Source organism: Heptranchias perlo, chromosome 19 (assembly GCF_035084215.1).
Source record: "Heptranchias perlo isolate sHepPer1 chromosome 19, sHepPer1.hap1, whole genome shotgun sequence".
Classification (NCBI taxonomy): domain Eukaryota; kingdom Metazoa; phylum Chordata; class Chondrichthyes; order Hexanchiformes; family Hexanchidae; genus Heptranchias; species Heptranchias perlo.
Window position 1 is genome coordinate 46,385,391 of NC_090343.1, and position 27,018 is coordinate 46,412,408.

Genomic DNA, 27,018 nt, shown 5'->3' on the forward strand with positions numbered 1-27,018 from the left:
TCTCACTGGGTACTGTCACTGGGTACTGTCACTGCGTACAGTCACTGGGTACTGTCACTGGGTACTGTCACGGGGTACTGTCACTGGGTACTGTCACTGGGTACTGTCACTGCGTACAGTCACTGGGTACTGTCACTGGGTACTGTCACGGGGTACTGTCACTGCGTACAGTCACTGGGTACTGTCACTGGGTACTGTCACTGGGTACTCTCACTGGGTACTGTCACCGGGTACAGTCACTGGGTACTGTCACTGGGTACTGTCACGGGGTACTGTCACTGGGTACTGTCACTGGGTACTGTCACTGGGTACTGTCACGGGGTACTGTCACTGGGTACTGTCACTGCGTACAGTCACTGGGTACTGTCACTGGGTACTGTCACGGGGTACTGTCACTGGGTACTGTCACTGGGTACTGTCACTGGGTACTCTCACTGGGTACTGTCACTGGGTACTGTCACTGGGTACTGTCACGAGGTACTGTCACTGGGTACTGTCACTGGGTACTGTCACGGGGTACTGTCACTGGGTACTGTCATTGGGTACTCTCACTGGGTACTGTCACTGGGTACTGTCACTGCATACAGTCACTGCGTACAGTCACTGGGTACTGTCACTGGGTACTGTCACGGAGTACGGTCACAGGGTACTGTCACGGGGTACTGTCACGGGGTACTGTCACGAGGTACTGTCACTGGGTACTGTCACTGGGTACTGTCACGGGGTACTGTCACTGGGTACTGTCACTGGGTACTGTCACGGGGTACTGTCACTGGGTATAGACACGAGGTACTGTCACGAGCTATGGTCATGGGGTACTGTCACGGGGTACTTTCGTGAGGTACTGTCATGAGGTACTGTCACGAGGTACCGTCATGCGGCGCTGTCACGTGACACTGTCATGGGGTACAGTCATGCGGCACTGTCATGTGGCGCTGTCACGGGGTACTGTCACGGGGTACTGTCACTGGGTACTGTCACAGGGTACTGTCACGGGGTACTGTCACGGGGTACTGTCACTGGGTACTGTCAATGGGTACTCACACTGGGTACTCACACTGGGTACTGTCACTGGGTACTGTCACGCAGTACTGACACAGGGTACGGTTACTACATACTGTCACGAGGTACTGTCATTGGGTACTGTCACTGGGTACGGTCACAGGGTACTGTCACTGCGTACTGTCATTGGGTACTCTCACTGGGTACTGTCACGGGGTACTGTCACTGGGTACGGTCACTGGTTACTGTCACTGGGTACTGTCACTGGGTACTGTCACGGGGTACTGTCACTGGGTACTGTCACTGGGTACTCTCACTGGGTACTGTCACTGGGTACTGTCACTGGGTACTGTCACGAGGTACTGTCACTGGGTACTGTCACGGGGTACTGTCACGAGGTACTGTCACGAGGTACTGTCACTGGGTACTGTCACTGGGTACTGTCACGGGGTACTGTCACTGGGTACTGTCACGGGGTACTGTCACGGGGTACTGTCACTGGGTATAGACACGAGGTACTGTCACGAGCTATGGTCATGGTGTACTGTCACGGGGTACTGTCACTGGGTATAGACACGAGGTACCGTCATGCGGCGCTGTCACGTGACACTGTCATGGGGTACAGTCATGCGGCACTGTCATGTGGCGCTGTCACGGGGTACTGTCACGGGGTACTGTCACTGGGTACTGTCACAGGGTACTGTCACGGGGAACTGTCACTGGGTACTGTCACTGGGTACTGTCACTGGTACTGTCACTGGGTAAGGTCACGGGGCACTGTCACGGGGCACTGTCACGGGATACTGTCACGGGCGTCATTACAGGGCGCTGTCATGGGGCACCGTTACAGGCCCAGAAACTATTGCTTGGTGCAACTAAAGAACAAACTTACTTTTATATCGTGCCTTCCATGTCCTCAGGATATCCCAAAGCGCTTCACAGCCAATGAATTAAAGTGTAATCACTGTGTCAATGTAACACAGACCAGAATGTCTCCATTCCAATTCCTGGTCTGCTTCAATTGACCTCAGTACCCCTGAGCCGGAGGTTTGTATAACGGGGGGCCCGAGGGTTTGTATAACGGGGGGCCGAGGGTTTGTATAACCGGAGGGGGGGGGGCGGGGGTTTGTATAAGGTGGGGGGCGGGGGTTTGTATAACAGGGTGGGGGGGTTTATATAAGGGGAGGGCCGTGGGTTTGTATAACCGGGGGGGCTGTGGATTTGCATAACCGGAGGGGGGGCCGGGGGTTTGTATAACGGGGGGGGGGGCCGTGGGTTTGTATAACCGGGGGGGCTGTGGATTTGCATAACCGGAGGGGGGGCCGGGGGTTTGTATAACGGGGGGGGGGGGGGGGCCGGGGGTTTGTATAACGGGAGGGGGGGGGGCGGGGGTTTGTATAACGGGGGGGGGGGGCGGGGGTTTGTATAACGGGGGGGGTGGGCCAGGGGTTTGTATAACAATGGGGGGTGGGGGTTTGTATAACGGGGCGGGGGGGTTTGTATAAGGGGGGGGGCCAGGGTTTGTATAACCGGAGGGGGGTGGGGGTTTGTATAAGGGGGGGGGCTGGGGGTTTGTATAACCGGAGGGGGGGGTTTGTATAAGGGGGGGCCGGGGGTTTGTATAACCGGAGGGGGGGGTTTGTATAAGGGGGGGCTGGGGGTTTGTCTAACCGGAGGGGGGGGTTTGTATAAGGGGGGGCCGGGGGTTTGTATAATGGGGGGAGGGGGGCGGGGGTTTGTATAATGGGGGGAGGGGGGCGGGGGTTTGTATAACCGGGTGGGAGGCCGGGGGTTTGTATAATGGGGGGGGGGTTTGTATAATGGGGGGAGGGGGGCGGGGTTTTGTATAACCGGGTGGGAGGCCGGGGGTTTGTATAATGGGGGGGGGGGGGGTTTGTATAACCGGGAGGGAGGCCGGGGGTTTGTATAATGGGGGGGGGGGGTTTGTATAACCGGGAGGGAGGCCGGGGGTTTGTATAATGGGGGGGGGGGTTTGTATAACCGGGAGGGAGGCCGGGGGTTTGTATAATGGGGGTGAGAGACTAGAAACTGTGGAGGAGGAAAGGGATTTGGGTGTCCAGATACACAAGCCACTAAATACTAGTGCACAGGTACAAAAAGTAATCAAAAAGAGGCTCATGAATTGTTGGTCTTTATCAGAAGGGGGCTGGAATACAAAGGGGAGGAAATTATGATTCAGTTGTACAGAGAATCGGTCAGACCCCATCTGGAATACTGCATTCAGTTTTGGGCTCTACACCTCAGGAAGGATATATTGGCTTTAGAGGGGTAACAGTGAAGATTCACCAGAAGGGCTTAAAGAGTTAAATTATGAAGACAGGATACATAGACAAGGCTTGTGTTCCCTTGAGATTAGAAGGCTGAGGGGCAATCTGGTCAGGGTGTTTAAAATGATAAAGGGATTCGATAGGATAGATACAGATAAACTGTTTCCTCTGGTGGGGGAATCCAGAACAAGGGGGCACAATCTTAAAATTAGAGCCAGGCTGTTCAGGGGTGAAATTGGAAACACTTTATCACACAAAGGGTTGTGGAAATCTGGAATTCTCCGCACCATAAGCCTGTGCATGTTGGGAGTCAATTGGAACTTTCAAGACTGAGATCGAGCGATTTTTGTTAGGTAAGGGTATCAGAGAATATGGAGCAAAGGCAGGAAATGGAATTGAGGTAAAGATCAGCCATTGAATGGCGAAACAGGCTTGAGGGGCTGAATGGCCTACCATTGTTAGTAGTAACATAAGGTACAAGGGTAGATGGTAACAGAGTGTCAGAGGGGACAAGGTTAGATGGTAACAGAGTGTCAGAGGGGACAAGGTTAGATGGTAACAGAGTGTCAGAGGGGACAAGGTGAGATGGTAACAGAGTGTCAGAGGGGACAAGGTTAGATGGTAACAGAGTGTCAGAGGGGACAAGGTTAGATGGTAACAGAGTGTCAGAGGGGACAAGGGTAGATGGTAACAGAGTGTCAGAGGGGACAAGGGTAGATGGTAACAGAGGGCTCAATATTAGGAGGGCTGTGGGTTCGCAGCGGGGGGGCTATTGGGCACGTGGGTAACGCGCCCGGTGAAATCAGTCTGCCCCGCGCACAATCGCAGCCTAATTGGATCCACTTACCTGGTCTTCCGGGTTCCCCACTGCTGAGCTGTGCGTCGGGCGGGCTGCGCATGCGCAGTAAGCTCTGTCAGCTGGAGGAGCTCTATTTAAAGGGGCAGTCCTCCACTGACTGATGCTGCAACAAATAGGAAAAAATACAGCATGGAGCAGCCGAGGGGGAAGGCTGCTCCCAGGTTAATGATGCCTCACTCCAGGTATCATTAGATGGGGTGAGGAGGAGGGGGAGGACAGAGATCTTCCCCCGGCTGGCGGGAGGAAGCGGCCTGCCTCTGCCACCAGGAAGGCCCGGCTCGAGGTGGCAGAGGAGGTCACCTGCACCACCAACATATCGCCCACCTGCATACAATGCAGGAGGCCCTGCAATGACCTCAGTAGGTCAGCCAAAGTGAGTACACTTACTCATTCCCCTACACTCCGTCTGCCACATCACTGCCCCCACCCCACATCTCCTTCTGCACTGCCAACACTGCTCTGTCACATCACCCCTCACACCCACTCAAACCTCATCCTCATCTTACCTGCACTTACTCACCTCGCCAGTACTCATCCCGCCACTACCACTCAACCCAATCCTCATACAATCTCATGGCTCTATCTCATACTCACCCTCTCATGCATCTCTTTCACGGCCAGCCTCACTCAACCTGCCACTACCTGTGCTGCAGCCACAGGGCATGCATCACATATGTGCAGTAGGAAGCGTAAGGCAAACGTGTCGTGAGCATGAAGGGGATGCACAAGGGTGTTTGAGGGTTTGTCATGGCTTTTACTTCTATTGATTTCTGACCAACTCACATTACATATTATATTGACACCACTACTGCCAAGTCTTTGCGAATCTTGTCTGGTTTGTGCAATAATTCCCTTTCCTGAGGATCACAATGAAGACCCACACCTGATGCCATCCATTGTGTCACTGCAGAGTGGGTGTAGGTGTATTTACATGGCTCTTTTGTGCAGACGACTGAGAGACGTCGGCGATGTCCCTGCTTGCACCCTGGAAGGATGCGGAGGAGAAGTTGTTGAGGGCAGTGGTGACTTTGACACCGACAGGTAAGGAGATGGTGCTCGGGCCAGCCGGGAGCAGCTCGGCATGAAGGAGGCTGCAGATGTCCACGACTACATATCGAGTGACTCTGAGCCTCCGTGTGCACTGCTGCTCAGAGAGGTCCAGGAAGCTGAGCCTCGGTCTGTGGACCCTGTGGCGAGGATAGTGCCCCCTGCGATGCATCTCTCTCTCTACGGTTGCACTCCCTCCTGCTGTGCAGGTGGATGTGTCACAGCACTGTGTTGTGGAGCTCCACGTGTCAGAGGTGGACGGCGTGGCCGGCAAGGCTGGTGATGCTGTTCAACCTCCGAGGAGGTCATGACTGCAGCTACAGCGGCCCCCATCCGGAAGATGTACATCTGAGGGGGTCCGCAAGGTAGGTACATGTCTCTGGACCCCGGGGTAAGTGTGCAAGTTGGTGAATTTGATTGTCAGGAGGAGGGTGGTGGAGGCCAAACTTTGTCCCAAGTGACAGAGTGGCCTCCTGCAATGAGTGAGGGTCTCCCTCCACACCTGTCAAATGGACCTTTGCAGCTGCCACAGGCTGACAGCTGCAGCACGTCCATTTCAACTGGGAGTGTTTCCCCAGTGTGGGAAACAGTCCCAGTTGTTTCTAAAATCCCACCCCTCCTCACATATTCCCTTAATCAGGTCTGTTAATGACCTGAAATAGCAAGATAAATATTATTAAGTGGCACCTCGCTGGCTTTAATTGCTGCGGGAGACCCACATGCGGGGGCTGCGCGCCCACGTCGGCGCGTCTGTGGGGAACCCGGAAGTGGGCGGGTTGGAGCAGGGCTCCCGACCCGCTCCGGGATTCCCCGATTTTCGGAGCCCCCCCGCCAGGAACGCACCCGATAGCGGGTGCTAAAATGGAGCCCAGAGTGTCAGAGTGGACAAGGGCAGATGGTAACAGAGTGTCAGAGGGGACAGGGGGAGATGGTAACTCAGTATCAGAGGGGACAAGGGGAGATGGTAACAGAGTGTCAGAGGGGACAAGGGGAGATGGTAACAGAGTGTCAGAGGGGACAGGGGGAGATGGTAACAGAGTGTCAGAGGGGACAAGGGGAGATGGTAACAGAGTGTCAGAGGGGACAGGGGGAGATGGTAACAGAGTGTCAGAGGGGACAAGGGGAGATGGTAACAGAGTGTCAGAGGGGACAGGGGGAGATGGTAACAGAGTGTCAGAGGGGACAAGGGGAGATGGTAACAGAGTGTCAGAGGGGACAGGGGGAGATGGTAACAGAGTGTCAGAGGGGACAAGGGGAGATGGTAACAGAGTGTCAGAGGGGACAGGGGGAGATGGTAACGCAGTGTCAGAGGGGACAAGGGGAGATGGTAAAAGATTGTCAGAGGGGACAGGGGGAGATGGTAACAGAGTGTCAGAGGGGACAGGGGGAGATGGTAACAGAGTGTCAGAGGGGACAGGGGTAGATGGTAACAGAGTGTCAGAGGGGACAGGGGGAGATGGTAACGCAGTGTCAGAGGGGACAGGGGGAGATGGTAACAGAGTGTCAGAGGGGACAGGGGGAGATGGTAACAGAGTGTCAGAGGGGACAGGGGGAGATGGTAACTCAGTATCAGAGGGGACAGGGGTAGATGGTAACAGAGTGTCAGAGGGGACAGGGGTAGATGGTAACAGAGTGTCAGAGGGGACAGGGGGAGATGGTAACAGAGTGTCAGAGGGGACAGGGGGAGATGGTAAAAGATTGTCAGAGGGGACAGGGGGAGATGGTAACAGAGTGTCAGAGGGGACAGGGGGAGATGGTAACAGAGTGTCAGAGGGGACGGGGGGAGATGGTAACTCAGTATCAGAGGGGACAGGGGTAGATGGTAACAGAGTGTCAGAGGGGACAGGGGTAGATGGTAACAGAGTGTCAGAGGGGACAGGGGGAGATGGTAACAGAGTGTCAGAGGGGACGGGGGGAGATGGTAACTCAGTATCAGAGGGGACAGGGGTAGATGGTAACAGAGTGTCAGAGGGGACAGGGGGAGATGGTAACAGAGTGTCAGAAGGGACAGGGGGAGATGGTAACTCAGTGTCAGAGGGGACAGGGGTAGATGGTAACAGAGTGTCAGAGGGGACGGGGGGAGATGGTAACTCGGTATCAGAGGGGACAGGGGTAGATGGTAACAGAGTGTCAGAGGGGACAGGGGGAGATGGTAACAGAGTGTCAGAGGGGACAAGGGGAGATGGTAAAAGATTGTCAGAGGGGACAAGGGGAGATGGTAACAGAGTGTCAGAGGGGACAGGGGGAGATGGTAACTCAGTATCAGAGGGGACAGGGGGAGATGGTAACAGAGTGTCAGAGGGGACGGGGGGAGATGGTAACTCAGTATCAGAGGGGACAGGGGGAGATGGTAACAGAGTGTCAGAGGGGACAGGGGTAGATGGTAACAGAGTGTCAGAGGGGACAGGGGGAGATGGTAACAGAGTGTCAGAGGGGACAGGGGGAGATGGTAACAGAGTGTCAGAGGGGACGGGGGGAGATGGTAACTCAGTATCAGAGGGGACAAGGGTAGATGGCAACAGAGTGTCAGAGGGGACAGGGGGAGATGGTAACTCAGTGTCAGAGGGGACAGGGGGAGATGGTAACAGAGTGTCAGAGGGGACAGGGGTAGATGGTAACAGAGTATCAGAGGGGACAAGGGGAGATGGTAACGCAGTGTCAGAGGGGACAGGGGTAGATGGTAACGCAGTGTCAGAGGGGACAGGGGGAGATGGTAACAGAGTGTCAGAGGGGACAGGGGTAGATGGTAACTCAGTGTCAGAGGGGACAGGGGGAGATGGTAACAGAGTGTCAGAGGGGACAGGGGTAGATTGTAACAGAGTATCAGAGGGGACAAGGGGAGATGGTAACGCAGTGTCAGAGGGGACAGGGGTAGATGGTAACGCAGTGTCAGAGGGGACAGGGGGAGATGGTTACTCAGTGTCAGAGGGGACAAGGGTAGATGGTAACAGAGTATCAGAGGGGACAGGGGGAGATGGTAACGCAGTGTCAGAGGGGACAGGGGTAGATGGTAATGCAGTGTCAGAGGGGACAAGGGTAGATGGTAACTCAGTGTCAGAGGGGACAGGGGTAGATGGTAACGCAGTGTCAGAGGGGACAGGGGTAGATGGTAACTCAGTGTCAGAGGGGACAGGGGGAGATGGTAACGCAGTGTCAGAGGGGACAGGGGTAGATGGTAACGCAGTGTCAGAGGGGACAGGGGTAGATGGTAACTCAGTGTCAGAGGGGACAGGGGGAGATGGTAACGCAGTGTCAGAGGGGACAGGGGTAGATGGTAACTCAGTGTCAGAGGGGACAGGGGTAGATGGTAACTCAGTGTCAGAGGGGACAGGGGGAGATGGTAACGCAGTGTCAGAGGGGACAGGGGGAGATGGTAACAGAGTGTCAGAGGGGACAGGGGGAGATGGTAACTCAGTATCAGAGGGGACAGGGGGAGATGGTAACAGAGTGTCAGAGGGGACGGGGGGAGATGGTAACTCAGTATCAGAGGGGACAGGGGGAGATGGTAACAGAGTGTCAGAGGGGACAGGGGTAGATGGTAACAGAGTGTCAGAGGGGACAGGGGGAGATGGTAACAGAGTGTCAGAGGGGACAGGGGGAGATGGTAACAGAGTGTCAGAGGGGACGGGGGGAGATGGTAACTCAGTATCAGAGGGGACAAGGGTAGATGGTAACAGAGTGTCAGAGGGGACAGGGGGAGATGGTAACTCAGTGTCAGAGGGGACAGGGGTAGATGGTAACAGAGTGTCAGAGGGGACAAGGGGAGATGGTAAAAGATTGTCAGAGGGGACAAGGGGAGATGGTAACAGAGTGTCAGAGGGGACAGGGGGAGATGGTAACTCAGTATCAGAGGGGACAGGGGGAGATGGTAACAGAGTGTCAGAGGGGACGGGGGGAGATGGTAACTCAGTATCAGAGGGGACAGGGGGAGATGGTAACAGAGTGTCAGAGGGGACAGGGGTAGATGGTAACAGAGTGTCAGAGGGGACAGGGGGAGATGGTAACAGAGTGTCAGAGGGGACAGGGGGAGATGGTAACAGAGTGTCAGAGGGGACGGGGGGAGATGGTAACTCAGTATCAGAGGGGACAAGGGTAGATGGTAACAGAGTGTCAGAGGGGACAGGGGGAGATGGTAACTCAGTGTCAGAGGGGACAGGGGTAGATGGTAACAGAGTGTCAGAGGGGACAGGGGTAGATGGTAACTCAGTGTCAGAGGGGACAGGGGGAGATGGTAACAGAGTGTCAGAGGGGACAGGGGTAGATGGTAACAGAGTATCAGAGGGGACAAGGGGAGATGGTAACGCAGTGTCAGAGGGGACAGGGGTAGATGGTAACGCAGTGTCAGAGGGGACAGGGGGAGATGGTAACAGAGTGTCAGAGGGGACAGGGGTAGATGGTAACTCAGTGTCAGAGGGGACAGGGGGAGATGGTAACAGAGTGTCAGAGGGGACAGGGGTAGATGGTAACAGAGTGTCAGAGGGGACAGGGGGAGATGGTAACAGAGTGTCACAGGGGACAAGGGGAGATGGTAAAAGATTGTCAGAGGGGACAAGGGGAGATGGTAACAGAGTGTCAGAGGGGACAGGGGGAGATGGTAACTCAGTATCAGAGGGGACAGGGGGAGATGGTAACAGAGTGTCAGAGGGGACGGGGGGAGATGGTAACTCAGTATCAGAGGGGACAGGGGGAGATGGTAACAGAGTGTCAGAGGGGACAGGGGTAGATGGTAACAGAGTGTCAGAGGGGACAGGGGGAGATGGTAACAGAGTGTCAGAGGGGACAGGGGGAGATGGTAACAGAGTGTCAGAGGGGACGGGGGGAGATGGTAACTCAGTATCAGAGGGGACAAGGGTAGATGGTAACAGAGTGTCAGAGGGGACAGGGGGAGATGGTAACTCAGTGTCAGAGGGGACAGGGGTAGATGGTAACAGAGTGTCAGAGGGGACAGGGGGAGATGGTAACAGAGTGTCAGAGAGGACAGGGGGAGATGGTAACAGAGTGTCAGAGGGGACAGGGGTAGATGGTAACAGAGTATCAGAGGGGACAAGGGGAGATGGTAACGCAGTGTCAGAGGGGACAGGGGTAGATGGTAACGCAGTGTCAGAGGGGACAGGGGGAGATGGTAACAGAGTGTCAGAGGGGACAGGGGTAGATGGTAACAGAGTATCAGAGGGGACAAGGGGAGATGGTAACGCAGTGTCAGAGGGGACAGGGGTAGATGGTAACGCAGTGTCAAAGGGGACAGGGGGAGATGGTAACTCAGTGTCAGAGGGGACAGGGGTAGATGGTAACTCAGTGTCAGAGGGGACAGGGGGAGATGGTAACAGAGTGTCAGAGGGGACAGGGGTAGATGGTAACAGAGTATCAGAGGGGACAAGGGGAGATGGTAACGCAGTGTCAGAGGGGACAGGGGTAGATGGTAACGCAGTGTCAGAGGGGACAGGGGGAGATGGTTACTCAGTGTCAGAGGGGACAAGGGTAGATGGTAACAGAGTATCAGAGGGGACAGGGGGAGATGGTAACGCAGTGTCAGAGGGGACAGGGGTAGATGGTAACGCAGTGTCAGAGGGGACAAGGGTAGATGGTAACTCAGTGTCAGAGGGGACAGGGGTAGATGGTAACGCAGTGTCAGAGGGGACAGGGGTAGATGGTAACTCAGTGTCAGAGGGGACAGGGGGAGATGGTAACGCAGTGTCAGAGGGGACAGGGGTAGATGGTAACGCAGTGTCAGAGGGGACAGGGGTAGATGGTAACTCAGTGTCAGAGGGGACAGGGGGAGATGGTAACGCAGTGTCAGAGGGGATAGGGGTAGATGGTAACTCAGTGTCAGAGGGGACAGGGGTAGATGGTAACTCAGTGTCAGAGGGGACAGGGGGAGATGGTAACGCAGTGTCAGAGGGGACAGGGGGAGATGGTAACAGAGTGTCAGAGGGGACAGGGGGAGATGGTAACTCAGTATCAGAGGGGACAGGGGGAGATGTAACAGAGTGTCAGAGGGGACGGGGGGAGATGGTAACTCAGTATCAGAGGGGACAGGGGGAGATGGTAACAGAGTGTCAGAGGGGACAGGGGTAGATGGTAACAGAGTGTCAGAGGGGACAGGGGGAGATGGTAACAGAGTGTCAGAGGGGACAGGGGGAGATGGTAACAGAGTGTCAGAGGGGACGGGGGGAGATGGTAACTCAGTATCAGAGGGGACAAGGGTAGATGGTAACAGAGTGTCAGAGGGGACAGGGGGAGATGGTAACTCAGTGTCAGAGGGGACAGGGGTAGATGGTAACAGAGTGTCAGAGGGGACAAGGGGAGATGGTAAAAGATTGTCAAAGGGGACAAGGGGAGATGGTAACAGAGTGTCAGAGGGGACAGGGGGAGATGGTAACTCAGTATCAGAGGGGACAGGGGGAGATGGTAACAGAGTGTCAGAGGGGACGGGGGGAGATGGTAACTCAGTATCAGAGGGGACAGGGGTAGATGGTAACAGAGTGTCAGAGGGGACAGGGGTAGATGGTAACAGAGTGTCAGAGGGGACAGGGGGAGATGGTAACAGAGTGTCAGAGGGGACAGGGGGAGATGGTAAAAGATTGTCAGAGGGGACAGGGGGAGATGGTAACAGAGTGTCAGAGGGGACAGGGGGAGATGGTAACAGAGTGTCAGAGGGGACGGGGGGAGATGGTAACTCAGTATCAGAGGGGACAGGGGTAGATGGTAACAGAGTGTCAGAGGGGACAGGGGTAGATGGTAACAGAGTGTCAGAGGGGACAGGGGGAGATGGTAACAGAGTGTCAGAGGGGACGGGGGGAGATGGTAACTCAGTATCAGAGGGGACAGGGGTAGATGGTAACAGAGTGTCAGAGGGGACAGGGGGAGATGGTAACAGAGTGTCAGAAGGGACAGGGGGAGATGGTAACTCAGTGTCAGAGGGGACAGGGGTAGATGGTAACACAGTGTCAGAGGGGACAGGGGGAGATGGTAACAGAGTGTCAGAGGGGACAGGGGGAGATGGTAACAGAGTGTCAGAGGGGACGGGGGGAGATGGTAACTCAGTATCAGAGGGGACAAGGGTAGATGGTAACAGAGTGTCAGAGGGGACAGGGGGAGATGGTAACTCAGTGTCAGAGGGGACAGGGGTAGATGGTAACAGAGTGTCAGAGGGGACAGGGGTAGATGGTAACTCAGTGTCAGAGGGGACAGGGGGAGATGGTAACAGAGTGTCAGAGGGGACAGGGGTAGATGGTAACAGAGTATCAGAGGGGACAAGGGGAGATGGTAACGCAGTGTCAGAGGGGACAGGGGTAGATGGTAACAGAGTGTCAGAGGGGAAAGGGGTAGATGGTAACAGAGTATCAGAGGGGACAAGGGGAGATGGTAACGCAGTGTCAGAGGGGACAGGGGTAGATGGTAACGCAGTGTCAGAGGGGACAGGGGGAGATGGTTACTCAGTGTCAGAGGGGACAAGGGTAGATGGTAACAGAGTATCAGAGGGGACAGGGGGAGATGGTAACGCAGTGTCAGAGGGGACAGGGGTAGATGGTAACGCAGTGTCAGAGGGGACAAGGGTAGATGGTAACTCAGTGTCAGAGGGGACAGGGGTAGATGGTAACGCAGTGTCAGAGGGGACAGGGGTAGATGGTAACTCAGTGTCAGAGGAGACAGGGGGAGATGGTAACGCAGTGTCAGAGGGGACAGGGGTAGATGGTAACGCAGTGTCAGAGGGGACAGGGGTAGATGGTAACTCAGTGTCAGAGGGGACAGGGGGAGATGGTAACGCAGTGTCAGAGGGGACAGGGGTAGATGGAAACTCAGTGTCAGAGGGGACAGGGGTAGATGGTAACTCAGTGTCAGAGGGGACAGGGGGAGATGGTAACGCAGTGTCAGAGGGGACAGGGGGAGATGGTAACAGAGTGTCAGAGGGGACAGGGGGAGATGGTAACTCAGTATCAGAGGGGACAGGGGGAGATGGTAACAGAGTGTCAGAGGGGACGGGGGGAGATGGTAACTCAGTATCAGAGGGGACAGGGGGAGATGGTAACAGAGTGTCAGAGGGGACAGGGGTAGATGGTAACAGAGTGTCAGAGGGGACAGGGGGAGATGGTAACAGAGTGTCAGAGGGGACAGGGGGAGATGGTAACAGAGTGTCAGAGGGGACGGGGGGAGATTGTAACTCAGTATCAGAGGGGACAAGGGTAGATGGTAACAGAGTGTCAGAGGGGACAGGGGGAGATGGTAACTCAGTGTCAGAGGGGACAGGGGTAGATGGTAACAGAGTGTCAGAGGGGACAAGGGGAGATGGTAAAAGATTGTCAAAGGGGACAAGGGGAGATGGTAACAGAGTGTCAGAGGGGACGGGGGGAGATGGTAACTCAGTATCAGAGGGGACAGGGGTAGATGGTAACAGAGTGTCAGAGGGGACAGGGGGAGATGGTAACAGAGTGTCAGAAGGGACAGGGGGAGATGGTAACTCAGTGTCAGAGGGGACAGGGGGAGATGGTAACAGAGTGTCAGAGGGGACGGGGGGAGATGGTAACTCTGTATCAGAGGGGACAGGGGTAGATGGTAACAGAGTGTCAGAGGGGACAGGGGGAGATGGTAACAGAGTGTCAGAGGGGACAAGGGGAGATGGTAAAAGATTGTCAGAGGGGACAAGGGGAGATGGTAACAGAGTGTCAGAGGGGACAGGGGGAGATGGTAACTCAGTATCAGAGGGGACAGGGGGAGATGGTAACAGAGTGTCAGAGGGGACGGGGGGAGATGGTAACTCAGTATCAGAGGGGACAGGGGGAGATGGTAACAGAGTGTCAGAGGGGACAGGGGTAGATGGTAACAGAGTGTCAGAGGGGACAGGGGGAGATGGTAACAGAGTGTCAGAGGGGACAGGGGGAGATGGTAACAGAGTGTCAGAGGGGACGGGGGGAGATGGTAACTCAGTATCAGAGGGGACAAGGGTAGATGGTAACAGAGTGTCAGAGGGGACAGGGGGAGATGGTAACTCAGTGTCAGAGGGGACAGGGGTAGATGGTAACAGAGTGTCAGAGGGGACAGGGGTAGATGGTAACTCAGTGTCAGAGGGGACAGGGGGAGATGGTAACAGAGTGTCAGAGGGGACAGGGGTAGATGGTAACAGAGTATCAGAGGGGACAAGGGGAGATGGTAACTCAGTGTCAGAGGGGACAGGGGTAGATGGTAACGCAGTGTCAGAGGGGACAGGGGGAGATGGTAACAGAGTGTCAGAGGGGACAGGGGTAGATGGTAACTCAGTGTCAGAGGGGACAGGGGGAGATGGTAACAGAGTGTCAGAGGGGACAGGGGTAGATTGTAACAGAGTATCAGAGGGGACAAGGGGAGATGGTAACGCAGTGTCAGAGGGGACAGGGGTAGATGGTAACGCAGTGTCAGAGGGGACAGGGGGAGATGGTTACTCAGTGTCAGAGGGGACAAGGGTAGATGTTAACAGAGTATCAGAGGGGACAGGGGGAGATGGTAACGCAGTGTCAGAGGGGACAGGGGTAGATGGTAACGCAGTGTCAGAGGGGACAAGGGTAGATGGTAACTCAGTGTCAGAGGGGACAGGGGTAGATGGTAACGCAGTGTCAGAGGGGACAGGGGTAGATGGTAACTCAGTGTCAGAGGGGACAGGGGGAGATGGTAACGCAGTGTCAGAGGGGACAGGGGTAGATGGTAACGCAGTGTCAGAGGGGACAGGGGTAGATGGTAACTCAGTGTCAGAGGGGACAGTGGGAGATGGTAACGCAGTGTCAGAGGGGACAGGGGTAGATGGTAACTCAGTGTCAGAGGGGACAGGGGTAGATGGTAACTCAGTGTCAGAGGGGACAGGGGGAGATGGTAACGCAGTGTCAGAGGGGACAGGGGGAGATGGTAACAGAGTGTCAGAGGGGACAGGGGGAGATGGTAACTCAGTATCAGAGGGGACAGGGGGAGATGGTAACAGAGTGTCAGAGGGGACGGGGGGAGATGGTAACTCAGTATCAGAGGGGACAGGGGGAGATGGTAACAGAGTTTCAGAGGGGACAGGGGTAGATGGTAACAGAGTGTCAGAGGGGACAGGGGGAGATGGTAACAGAGTGTCAGAGGGGACAGGGGGAGATGGTAACAGAGTGTCAGAGGGGACGGGGGGAGATGGTAACTCAGTATCAGAGGGGACAGGGGTAGATGGTAACAGAGTGTCAGAGGGGACAGGGGGAGATGGTAACAGAGTGTCAGAAGGGACAGGGGGAGATGGTAACTCAGTGTCAGAGGGGACAGGGGTAGATGGTAACACAGTGTCAGAGGGGACAGGGGGAGATGGTAACAGAGTGTCAGAGGGGACAGGGGGAGATGGTAACAGAGTGTCAGAGGGGACGGGGGGAGATGGTAACTCAGTATCAGAGGGGACAAGGGTAGATGGTAACAGAGTGTCAGAGGGGACAGGGGGAGATGGTAACTCAGTGTCAGAGGGGACAGGGGTAGATGGTAACAGAGTGTCAGAGGGGACAGGGGTAGATGGTAACTCAGTGTCAGAGGGGACAGGGGGAGATGGTAACAGAGTGTCAGAGGGGACAGGGGTAGATGGTAACAGAGTATCAGAGGGGACAAGGGGAGATGGTAACGCAGTGTCAGAGGGGACAGGGGTAGATGGTAACAGAGTGTCAGAGGGGAAAGGGGTAGATGGTAACAGAGTATCAGAGGGGACAAGGGGAGATGGTAACGCAGTGTCAGAGGGGACAGGGGTAGATGGTAACGCAGTGTCAGAGGGGACAGGGGGAGATGGTTACTCAGTGTCAGAGGGGACAAGGGTAGATGGTAACAGAGTATCAGAGGGGACAGGGGGAGATGGTAACGCAGTGTCAGAGGGGACAGGGGTAGATGGTAACGCAGTGTCAGAGGGGACAAGGGTAGATGGTAACTCAGTGTCAGAGGGGACAGGGGTAGATGGTAACGCAGTGTCAGAGGGGACAGGGGTAGATGGTAACTCAGTGTCAGAGGAGACAGGGGGAGATGGTAACGCAGTGTCAGAGGGGACAGGGGTAGATGGTAACGCAGTGTCAGAGGGGACAGGGGTAGATGGTAACTCAGTGTCAGAGGGGACAGGGGGAGATGGTAACGCAGTGTCAGAGGGGACAGGGGTAGATGGAAACTCAGTGTCAGAGGGGACAGGGGTAGATGGTAACTCAGTGTCAGAGGGGACAGGGGGAGATGGTAACGCAGTGTCAGAGGGGACAGGGGGAGATGGTAACAGAGTGTCAGAGGGGACAGGGGGAGATGGTAACTCAGTATCAGAGGGGACAGGGGGAGATGGTAACAGAGTGTCAGAGGGGACGGGGGGAGATGGTAACTCAGTATCAGAGGGGACAGGGGGAGATGGTAACAGAGTGTCAGAGGGGACAGGGGTAGATGGTAACAGAGTGTCAGAGGGGACAGGGGGAGATGGTAACAGAGTGTCAGAGGGGACAGGGGGAGATGGTAACAGAGTGTCAGAGGGGACGGGGGGAGATTGTAACTCAGTATCAGAGGGGACAAGGGTAGATGGTAACAGAGTGTCAGAGGGGACAGGGGGAGATGGTAACTCAGTGTCAGAGGGGACAGGGGTAGATGGTAACAGAGTGTCAGAGGGGACAAGGGGAGATGGTAAAAGATTGTCAAAGGGGACAAGGGGAGATGGTAACAGAGTGTCAGAGGGGACGGGGGGAGATGGTAACTCAGTATCAGAGGGGACAGGGGTAGATGGTAACAGAGTGTCAGAGGGGACAGGGGGAGATGGTAACAGAGTGTCAGAAGGGACAGGGGGAGATGGTAACTCAGTGTCAGAGGGGACAGGGGGAGATGGTAACAGAGTGTCAGAGGGGACGGGGGGAGATGGTAACTCTGTATCAGAGGGGACAGGGGTAGATGGTAACAGAGTGTCAGAGGGGACAGGGGGAGATGGTAACAGAGTGTCAGAGGGGACAAGGGGAGATGGTAAAAGATTGTCAGAGGGGACAAGGGGAGATGGTAACAGAGTGTCAGAGGGGACAGGGGGAGATGGTAACTCAGTATCAGAGGGGACAGGGGGAGATGGTAACAGAGTGTCAGAGGGGACGGGGGGAGATGGTAACTCAGTATCAGAGGGGACAGGGGGAGATGGTAACAGAGTGTCAGAGGGGACAGGGGTAGATGGTAACAGAGTGTCAGAGGGGACAGGGGGAGATGGTAACAGAGTGTCAGAGGGGACAGGGGGAGATGGTAACAGAGTGTCAGAGGGGACGGGGGGAGATGGTAACTCAGTATCAGAGGGGACAAGGGTAGATGGTAACAGAGTGTCAGAGGGGACAGGGGGAGATGGTAACTCAGTGTCAGAGGGGACAGGGGTAGATGGTAACAGAGTGTCAGAGGGGACAGGGGTAGATGGTAACTCAGTGTCAGAGGGGACAGGGGGAGATGGTAACAGAGTGTCAGAGGGGACAGGGGTAGATGGTAACAGAGTATCAGAGGGGACAAGGGGAGATGGTAACTCAGTGTCAGAGGGGACAGGGGTAGATGGTAACGCAGTGTCAGAGGGGACAGGGGGAGATGGTAACAGAGTGTCAGAGGGGACAGGGGTAGATGGTAACTCAGTGTCAGAGGGGACAGGGGGAGATGGTAACAGAGTGTCAGAGGGGACAGGGGTAGATTGTAACAGAGTATCAGAGGGGACAAGGGGAGATGGTAACGCAGTGTCAGAGGGGACAGGGGTAGATGGTAACGCAGTGTCAGAGGGGACAGGGGGAGATGGTTACTCAGTGTCAGAGGGGACAAGGGTAGATGTTAACAGAGTATCAGAGGGGACAGGGGGAGATGGTAACGCAGTGTCAGAGGGGACAGGGGTAGATGGTAACGCAGTGTCAGAGGGGACAAGGGTAGATGGTAACTCAGTGTCAGAGGGGACAGGGGTAGATGGTAACGCAGTGTCAGAGGGGACAGGGGTAGATGGTAACTCAGTGTCAGAGGGGACAGGGGGAGATGGTAACGCAGTGTCAGAGGGGACAGGGGTAGATGGTAACGCAGTGTCAGAGGGGACAGGGGTAGATGGTAACTCAGTGTCAGAGGGGACAGTGGGAGATGGTAACGCAGTGTCAGAGGGGACAGGGGTAGATGGTAACTCAGTGTCAGAGGGGACAGGGGTAGATGGTAACTCAGTGTCAGAGGGGACAGGGGGAGATGGTAACGCAGTGTCAGAGGGGACAGGGGGAGATGGTAACAGAGTGTCAGAGGGGACAGGGGGAGATGGTAACTCAGTATCAGAGGGGACAGGGGGAGATGGTAACAGAGTGTCAGAGGGGACGGGGGGAGATGGTAACTCAGTATCAGAGGGGACAGGGGGAGATGGTAACAGAGTTTCAGAGGGGACAGGGGTAGATGGTAACAGAGTGTCAGAGGGGACAGGGGGAGATGGTAACAGAGTGTCAGAGGGGACAGGGGGAGATGGTAACAGAGTGTCAGAGGGGACGGGGGGAGATGGTAACTCAGTATCAGAGGGGACAAGGGTAGATGGTAACAGAGTGTCAGAGGGGACAGGGGGAGATGGTAACTCAGTGTCAGAGGGGACAGGGGTAGATGGTAACAGAGTGTCAGAGGGGACAAGGGGAGATGGTAAAAGATTGTCAGAGGGGACAAGGGGAGATGGTAACAGAGTGTCAGAGGGGACAGGGGGAGATGGTAACTCAGTATCAGAGGGGACAGGGGTAGATGGTAACAGAGTGTCAGAGGGGACAGGGGGAGATGGTAACAGAGTGTCAGAGGGGACAGGGGGAGATGGTAACAGAGTGTCAGAGGGGACGGGGGGAGATGGTAACTCAGTATCAGAGGGGACAAGGGTAGATGGTAACAGAGTGTCAGAGGGGACAGGGGGAGATGGTAACTCAGTGTCAGAGGGGACAGGGGTAGATGGTAACAGAGTGTCAGAGGGGACAGGGGTAGATGGTAACTCAGTGTCAGAGGGGACAGGGGGAGATGGTAACAGAGTGTCAGAGGGGACAGGGGTAGATGGTAACAGAGTATCAGAGGGGACAAGGGGAGATGGTAACGCAGTGTCAGAGGGGACAGGGGTAGATGGTAACGCAGTGTCAGAGGGGACAGGGGGAGATGGTAACAGAGTGTCAGAGGGGACAGGGGTAGATGGTAACTCAGTGTCAGAGGGGACAGGGGGAGATGGTAACAGAGTATCAGAGGGGACAGGGGTAGATGGTAACAGAGTGTCAGAGGGGACAGGGGGAGATGGTAACAGAGTGTCAGAGGGGACAGGGGTAGATGGTAACTCAGTGTCAGAGGGGACAGGGGGAGATGGTAACAGAGTGTCAGAGGGGACAGGGGTAGATGGTAACAGAGTGTCAGAGGGGACAGGGGGAGATGGTAACAGAGTGTCAGAGGGGACAAGGGGAGATGGTAAAAGTTGTCAGAGGGGACAAGGGGAGATGGTAACAGAGTGTCAGAGGGGACAGGGGGAGATGGTAACTCAGTATCAGAGGGGACAGGGGGAGATGGTAACAGAGTGTCAGAGGGGACGGGGGGAGATGGTAACTCAGTATCAGAGGGGACAGGGGGAGATGGTAACAGAGTGTCAGAGGGGACAGGGGTAGATGGTAACAGAGTGTCAGAGGGGACAGGGGGAGATGGTAACAGAGTGTCAGAGGGGACAGGGGGAGATGGTAACAGAGTGTCAGAGGGGACGGGGGGAGATGGTAACTCAGTATCAGAGGGGACAAGGGTAGATGGTAACAGAGTGTCAGAGGGGACAGGGGGAGATGGTAACTCAGTGTCAGAGGGGACAGGGGTAGATGGTAACAGAGTGTCAGAGGGGACAGGGGTAGATGGTAACTCAGTGTCAGAGGGGACAGGGGGAGATGGTAACAGAGTGTCAGAGGGGACAGGGGTAGATGGTAACAGAGTATCAGAGGGGACAAGGGGAGATGGTAACGCAGTGTCAGAGGGGACAGGGGTAGATGGTAACGCAGTGTCAGAGGGGACAGGGGGAGATGGTAACAGAGTGTCAGAGGGGACAGGGGTAGATGGTAACTCAGTGTCAGAGGGGACAGGGGGAGATGGTAACAGAGTGTCAGAGGGGACAGGGGTAGATGGTAACAGAGTATCAGAGGGGACAAGGGGAGATGGTAACGCAGTGTCAGAGGGGACAGGGGTAGATGGTAACGCAGTGTCAGAGGGGACAGGGGGAGATGGTTACTCAGTGTCAGAGGGGACAAGGGTAGATGGTAACAGAGTATCAGAGGGGACAGGGGGAGATGGTAACGCATTGTCAGAGGGGACAGGGGTAGATGGTAACGCAGTGTCAGAGGGGACAAGGGTAGATGGTAACTCAGTGTCAGAGGGGACAGGGGTAGATGGTAACGCAGTGTCAGAGGGGACAGGGGTAGATGGTAACTCAGTGTCAGAGGGGACAGGGGGAGATGGTAACGCAGTGTCAGAGGGGACAGGGGTAGATGGTAACGCAGTGTCAGAGGGGACAGGGGTAGATGGTAACTCAGTGTCAGAGGGGACAGGGGGAGATGGTAACGCAGTGTCAGAGGGGACAGGGGTAGATGGTATCTCAGTGTCAGAGGGGACAGGGGTAGATGGTAACTCAGTGTCAGAGGGGACAGGGGGAGATGGTAACGCAGTGTCAGAGGGGACAGGGGGAGATGGTAACAGAGTGTCAGAGGGGACAGGGGGAGATGGTAACTCAGTATCAGAGGGGACAGGGGGAGATGGTAACAGAGTGTCAGAGGGGACGGGGGGAGATGGTAACTCAGTATCAGAGGGGACAGGGGGAGATGGTAACAGAGTGTCAGAGGGGACAGGGGTAGATGGTAACAGAGTGTCAGAGGGGACAGGGGGAGATGGTAACAGAGTGTCAGAGGGGACAGGGGGAGATGGTAACAGAGTTTCAGAGGGGACGGGGGGAGATGGTAACTCAGTATCAGAGGGGACAAGGGTAGATGGTAACAGAGTGTCAGAGGGGACAGGGGGAGATGGTAACTCAGTGTCAGAGGGGACAGGGGTAGATGGTAACAGAGTGTCAGAGGGGACAAGGGGAGATGGTAAAAGATTGTCAGAGGGGACAAGGGGAGATGGTAACAGAGTGTCAGAGGGGACAGGGGGAGATGGTAACTCAGTATCAGAGGGGACAGGGGGAGATGGTAACAGAGTGTCAGAGGGGACGGGGGGAGATGGTAACTCAGTATCAGAGGGGACAGGGGGAGATGGTAACAGAGTGTCAGAGGGGACAGGGGTAGATGGTAACAGAATGTCAGAGGGGACAGGGGGAGATGGTAACAGAGTGTCAGAGGGGACAGGGGGAGATGGTAACAGAGTGTCAGAGGGGACGGGGGGAGATGGTAACTCAGTATCAGAGGGGACAGGGGTAGATGGTAACAGAGTGTCAGAGGGGACAGGGGTAGATGGTAACAGAGTGTCAGAGGGGACAGGGGGAGATGGTAACAGAGTGTCAGAGGGGACAGGGGGAGATGGTAACAGAGTGTCAGAGGGGACGGGGGGAGATGGTAACTCAGTATCAGAGGGGACAAGGGTAGATGGTAACAGAGTGTCAGAGGGGACAGGGGGAGATGGTAACTCAGTGTCAGAGGGGACAGGGGTAGATGGTAACAGAGTGTCAGAGGGGACAGGGGTAGATGGTAACTCAGTGTCGGAGGGGACAGGGGGAGATGGTAACAGAGTGTCAGAGGGGACAGGGGTAGATGGTAACTCAGTGTCAGAGGGGACAGGGGGAGATGGTAACAGAGTGTCAGAGGGGACAGGGGTAGATGGTAACAGAGTATCAGAGGGGACAAGGGGAGATGGTAACGCAGTGTCAGAGGGGACAGGGGTAGATGGTAACGCAGTGTCAGAGGGGACAGGGGGAGATGGTTACTCAGTGTCAGAGGGGACAAGGGTAGATGGTAACAGAGTATCAGAGGGGACAGGGGGAGATGGTAACGCAGTGTCAGAGGGGACAGGGGTAGATGGTAACGCAGTGTCAGAGGGGACAAGGGTAGATGGTAACTCAGTGTCAGAGGGGACAGGGGTAGATGGTAACGCAGTGTCAGAGGGGACAGGGGTAGATGGTAACTCAGTGTCAGAGGGGACAGGGGGAGATGGTAACGCAGTGTCAGAGGGGACAGGGGTAGATGGTAACGCAGTTTCAGAGGGGACAGGGGTAGATGGTAACTCAGTGTCAGAGGGGACAGGGGGAGATGGTAACGCAGTGTCAGAGGGGACAGGGGTAGATGGTAACTCAGTGTCAGAGGGGACAGGGGGAGATGGTAACGCAGTGTCAGAGGGGACAGGGGGAGATGGTAACTCAGTGTCAGAGGGGACAGGGGTAGATGGTAACAGAGTATCAGAGGGGACAAGTTCCTGTCACTGGCACTGGTGTCCAAACAAAGCCCACAACTGCATCGTGAAATAAATATTTTTAAGCCGGAGGGATCATGGGATAGATGGTTTTTGTTGAGCTGAAAGGAAAAACAAGAAGAGGTAGCAGTCTGTCAAAGTTACATTGCAAAACAAAGCTGGCTGTCAGCCAGGGAATAGATTGTTTTGTACACCGACTGTAGGGAAGTGATATGGAGCGTGTGTGATTTTTCACAATTGTCCCGGAATGATGATGGGGCTCAAAGCGTTTCCGTGGACAGAAATGATTGCATCTTACCTCCTGCCAGATTGGCTTTGACGTGCCAAAACACACAATAAAAGCACAGCTTCTTATTACAGCTTCTTAATTGAAGCCTGTCTCAAACTCTGGATGTGTACGTGCTTTGCCTGATAAAGGAGGAATCTTCTCCCTGCTGCTGGTGGACTCTAACTCCACCTCGCACTCAGTTGCACAGCACTGCAGCTGTTGGGTGATTAAAAAGGACTTGTTGGGGTAGGAATTGGACCTCGCTGCACCCATTTTATACGCCTGAAATGGGTGCGACCAGACACAATATCAGGGACCAATATCCAAGGACGCCTGAAACACGTCCAATCTGAAATTCGGTCGGCCCGTTTTTCAGGCGTCCATGGCAGCCGACTGAAGCAGGCGTTAGGCCCCCTTACGTATATAAATGAAAGGGGCTTGACGCCTGTTTTAGGCCCACTTGAAGAAATTGGCTATCGCCAAACCGAGCGCAGCTTCATCCACTTCCGATTCCTCAGCGGGCCACGTACAAAAGGTAACATTTTAAAATTAATTTATAAAAATGTTGCTGTGGAGCCAGGAGGAGCAGGAGCGCTCGCCCGACTCCACGTTATCACCGTCGCCCCCACCCCGGACACTCTTGACAAGTCCCGCTGTTCACTTCCTCCAATGGGTGAGCTGCCTATGGAGGCCCGACAAGCACCGGCCTAAATTATTGAAACGAGGCCAGGGGTCCAAGTTTAGGCTAGCCTCTGGACTCCCCAGCTGGGGTGTGCACTGCCTGTGCAACACCGATTCTGGGCCCAAAAACTCTTGAAGATGATAGTGAGCCACCTGTCTGTGTGCATTGTTTTTGTGACGCCTGAAATCAACCCCCATTTCCCAGTCTCCTCCCACCTGAGCCCCAATCCCCATCTCTCTCCTCCCACCTGGACCCCAATCCCCATCTCTCTCCTCCCACCTGAGCCCCAATCCCTATCTCTCTCCTCCCACCTGGACCCCAATCCCCATCTCTCTCCTCCCACCTGAGCCCCAATCCCCATCTCTCTCCTCCCACCTGGACCCCAATCCCCATCTCTCTCCTCCCACATGGACCCCAATCCCCATCTCTCTCCTCCCACCTGGACCCCAATCCCCATCTCTCTCCTCCCACCTGAGCCCCAATCCCCATCTCTCTCCTCCCACCTGAGCCCCAATCCCCATCTCTCTCCTCCCACCTGGACCCCAATCCCCATCTCTCTCCTCCCACCTGAGCCCCAGTCTCCTTCTCTGTCCCAAATGAGCCCAAATACTCCAAACACAAGCCTCTCCCTTTCCCCCCTCTCCTCTAAGGTCCAGTCCCTGATAACTCTTCAGCCCCCCCCAACCCCCTCATTTGTATCTGAAAGACAACACCTTCCAACAGTGCAGCTCTCCCTCAGTACTCCACAGAAGTGTCAGTATAAATTTTGTGCTCAAGTCACTGGAGTGGGAGTTGGACCTACAACCTTCTGATTCAGAGGTGAGCTTGCCACCCACTGAGCCACAGCTGAAACTATAGAAAGTCAAGAAATCTTGATGGCTAATTCTATGGTTGGCCGCTCCCTGCTGGTCAAGAAATGATGGGGCCCACAGCCCGTGAATATCTTTCCATTCCAATTCTTGCACCTTGCGCAGCACCCTGGGACATTCTGCTGTATTAAAGGTGCTGTATACAAGTGGGAGTTACCAGCGGATCCACTCATCCCCGATACAAAGGACAGACAATATTGGCCCTGAGATTCCAGAAGGGGTTCAACTGGTCTGCGCTGTTTCCAGAAGATTGCTCAGTGCCTTGTGAAGGGGCGGAACTTGCATCCATCCCTTAAAAGGCCAATGGTGGGTAGCGGGCGGGGCCTGGGGTAGGGATTCCCTAAGCCGGGAGTTCCCACTCCTGCTCCTCAGTTGGGACCAGGCTCTAACGTGGCCGTTGGTGATTGGAGGGGCACCGACTTCCTCAAGGGCCCTTCCCCCAGTGGGTGCAGGCTGGGCAAGCAGGCACCTCCGCTGAAGACTCTCAGAACCTTGGCAGATCTGCTCCTCCCCCCCCCCCCCCCCACCCCGCTTTGCTCAGGAAGCTGACGGGACAATTGCCGGAATTGCGATGTGAGGAATTTCAGGGCCACAAGCCCCACAATTATGATGTGAGCACAAATTGGACTGTGCCTGCCCGTGGCACCTGTGTCAGCAGTGGGTAAAGCTGGCCCCAATTAAGTTACTGAGGTTAAGCCATCCTTATCACATGAATAGGCTCCCATGCCTAAAAAAAAGCATAGGATGGCCAATTGGCTGGGGCAGAAAATCCAACGAGGCAGCAGCAGTTAAAGGGCTGCTGCTCGTCCTTAAAGGGATGTTGCATTTTTATAGTGGCAAAATGGTTTTGTGCCAGCATCAACAAGTGGTTGCTATTCCCTATATGTGTGCTAGTGTGTGTATGTATTCTAGTGTGCATATATATATTCTAGTGTGTATATGTATTCTAGTGTGTATGTGTATTCTAGTGTGTATATATATTCTAGTTTGTATATGTATTCAAGTGTGTATATGTATTCTAGTTTGTATATATGTGCTTTCAGAATCTGTGTGCACCTTGAAGGTCCTGCAAGCTGTGCTCAGTTCTGGGCACACACATCAGGAAAGATATATTGGTCTTGGAGGGGGTACAGTGCAGATTCACCAGATTGACACTGGGGCTAAAAGAGTTAAATTATGAGGACAGATTGTATAAACCTGGCTTGTATTCCCTTGAATATAAAAGATTGATGGGTGATCTAATTGAGGTGTTTAAAATGATAAAGTGATTTGATTGGGTAGATAAAGAGAATCTATTTTCCCCTGGTGCAGAGGGGGGGTCCAGAAAAAGGGGGCATATCCTTAAAATTAGAGCTAGGCCATTCAGGAGTGAAATCTGGAAACACATTTTCACACAAGAGTAGTAAAAATCTGGAACTGTCTCCCCAAAAGGCTGTGAATGTTGGGACAATTGGAGCTTTCAAGACTAAGATCGATAGAGTTTTGTTGGGTAAGGGTATCAAGGGATATGGAGCAAAGCCAGGTAGATGGAGTTGAGGTACAGATCAGCCATGATCTAATTGAATGGCGGAACAGGCTCGAGGGGCTGAATGGCCTACTCCTGCTCCTAAGTTCCTAAGCTGTCTGATTGGTGGAAGCAGAGAGCAAATGAAGTTCCCCAACCCATGTTGGCCCCTGGTGAGACTCCACACTGCTTGTATATGTATTCTAGTTTGTATATGAAACATATGCATGTATGAGGGAGCCTCGAAATATTGGTGCTCAATACTGTTCCATTAGAATTCCTGGAAATTCTAGGGGGGTTGGCGAGCAGCTCTGATCCAGCCTTCAAACCTTGTTTCACTGGATGCTGCAAAGGATTAAAGTGTCTTCAGAAATGTTTGCGATAGGCAATTAATAAATATCTTTTGAAATTTCTTCTTCCTCTGCCCTGTCGCTCACCCCATCTGCTACCAGGATTTTTTTTAAATGGGATTGATGCAGCGGACTGCTCTCCAGCCAGAGGTTTGAAATTGCACCATGCTCCGTGTCACTAATGCAAAACTCTTCAGACTGGAAAAATCAGACAGAAGCACTTTCAGGTTGAGAAGACCCTGGAACCATCTGGTAAATCATTAATGCTGAAACGTTGCAAGCTCCTGGCATGATGAGCTTTTATCGCAGAACACAGGGTGGGTGTTCAGAAAATGGCCTTGAAGGAGCTATCATACCTTGGTTATTTTATCCCCAACCCCCTCCTCTTCTCCTGTAGGTGCTGATTGCTGCTGGGCACAGGTTGCCTTCCATTACCTTGCTCAAGTGGCCAATCACCATGTTAGTCACGACAGTGGGTGTCACTGGGAGTTTAACTGTGAAAAGCCAACAATTGGACTAACCGTGCTCCCACCCAGCATCCCCTTGTGACATTTACCGGGGGGGACTGCCATTAACATCGGGAACCCTGGCTGTGGTTTATCCCTCCCTAGCTCTGGGCACACAAGGCACATGACGGGGATCAAACCAAGGATATTATGGCCTGGCTTTTCCTCTATTGCACCGCCTGGTGGAGGGTGAAGGAAAATAGGGGGAGCTGATCTTTCACCGACCCTTCACCACCCTGACCCATCACCTTCATGAACTTTCACCTTCACGACCCTTTACCACCTTTA